This window comes from Eucalyptus grandis, chromosome 3 (genome assembly GCF_016545825.1).
Source record: "Eucalyptus grandis isolate ANBG69807.140 chromosome 3, ASM1654582v1, whole genome shotgun sequence".
NCBI lineage: Eukaryota > Viridiplantae > Streptophyta > Magnoliopsida > Myrtales > Myrtaceae > Eucalyptus > Eucalyptus grandis.
Window position 1 is genome coordinate 62981035 of NC_052614.1, and position 2047 is coordinate 62983081.

The 2047-nt window shown below is 43.5% G+C and overlaps 1 pseudogene; it reads right to left on the bottom strand.

The window, feature by feature from the left end:
- Positions 1-299: 299 nt before the first annotated feature.
- Positions 300-1586, bottom strand: LOC104440290 (annotated as a pseudogene).
- Between the last annotated feature and the right edge of the window lie 461 nt (positions 1587-2047).

Below are 2047 nucleotides of genomic sequence, written 5' to 3' on the forward strand. Positions count from 1 at the left end.
TCTGAGGTTCTACTCTACTCTTATTCTAACTCTCATTCTCAGACTTTTGCCTTGCCTCCTTACAAGGCATGAGAATCGAAACCCACTCCTGAAAACTAATTCGTCCCCACCCCAACCCCCAAGAAGGTGGGGATTCGAACCCCACCTCCCAATAAGTTCTACAAGGATCAACTGTCAAGTCGCTAATGGGAATACTCAAGTGACGTCACAAGCTAACTAGTAGTCTTATGAAATTACTCAAGGAGACTTCAGTACCATCTCTTATTTACTAGTCACAGCTACAAAACTCGACTCCTATCCTAGGCAGCCCCACTGCATCCATTGCTCATCAGTGTCCTCATTGATTCAAGCCTTAGCTCTTTCCCTTGAAACTTTGTGGCTGCATGGGAGTAGTCCCCGAAGGCGTACTTCTCGGGTACAGGAGCTTTGTCGCTGGCAAGATGATGGCATCATCCGCAGGATTGTAGAACGTGGCCACAGAGAGCCGGCAACCATTCTTCTCAACCATGACACGGTGCAAAACGCTCTTGTACTGCCTATTGGTCACCACCTCGAGTTGGTCCCCGGTGTTGACGCATATGCTGGCATAGTTGGACCGCAGGATCGGCACCCATTGCCCCTCATGGAGGAACTCAAGGTCCGAGACTCAATCATCCTGAAGCATCACAATGATCCCACCTGCATCGATGTGTTCCCAGAGCCCCCACAGTCTCTTAGTGTAGGGGCATTCCGGGTATTTCGCCACCTTCATCCCCACGGAAGGCCCATTTCTCCCTGAGAATGCCCTCTTTATGTGGTCCTTGTCTAGGCCAAGGTTCTCACAGATGAGCTCTGAGAGCTTCTTTACTAGCTTTATCACCTGAGTGATGTACTAGTCCATTACCGCCTAAAAGGAATATTGCACGGAGGATTAGTCAGTCCTTTGGGTAAACATTATAGATACTAAGGCAAGTGGACTAAATTGATCTCCAATGCAATATGACGAACTCTAAGCGACTAATCTGCCAAATCACCTTTCAAACCAGTTCGGTATATCTAGGGCTTAGTCTCTTTATTGATTACTTAGTCACTACAGCAAGGTTGGATAATGAAAGTTCTCAAATGATCAGGAGTTGTAAACTTACGATTGGGATTAATTTTCTCACGCACCGAAATCGTTCGAGAGGTTCGGGAAGTCCTCAATGTTCGACTTCGGGTAGTGCCAGATGAAGAAGGGCCATTCCTAGTCTAGATCAGGTGTAGTACTATTGGCATGTTTTAAGCATTCAAGCAGTTTCGACACATAGAAAGTTGCCTTCAAATTCTCCTCATAGTGGGTGTTGACAAAACGCTTCACTTTCTTCATCAGTTTAGGATCAACACCATGGTTCTTAATTTGTAAGAAAAACATCATCATCATAATCATTTCTTAAGATAAGAGAGTGAATTGGGTTGATAAAAAAGATTGAAGTTCGTCGATGATGACGATGAATCACAAACTGTTACCTTGAAGCAACCCCATTTCTCACAAGCATGGTGAAGTATTGCCAATGTTTTGCTCTGTTCTCACCACCAAGCTCACTCAAATCTATCATAGGAATTTCCATGATTTCGCTTCCTCTTTTCTTTACCTCTGAACTCTCTATGACAAGTTTATTGAGATGGTTGATGGTGAGCATATACATATATAGGGTTAGAGATGGGGGAAGTTCAATGAATTTTTTGCCTACATTTTTTGAGACTTTTATGGGAAAGACAAGGGAAAGAAAAGGGTCTGGGCTGGGAAAAATACTGGGCGTCATCGTCGTACACAAGAGTGATTTTGATAGAAAGGCAGGTGGTTAGTCAAGAGTTGATCACCTAAAGCAACATGCTTGGTTGGATTCGGGAAAAGGACTCATCTAAGTGATCCTAAGGAAAAAAATGAGTCATGATCCAAATCCCGCTATAATGACAAAAATGCTTTAGCAAATAGATAGGTTATGAACTTATTTCTCATGTCTATCATAAAGAAAAGCACTGTGGGTGGTCTTCTTTAGTGTTGTTGGGACAGTTCATTCAATCAAAG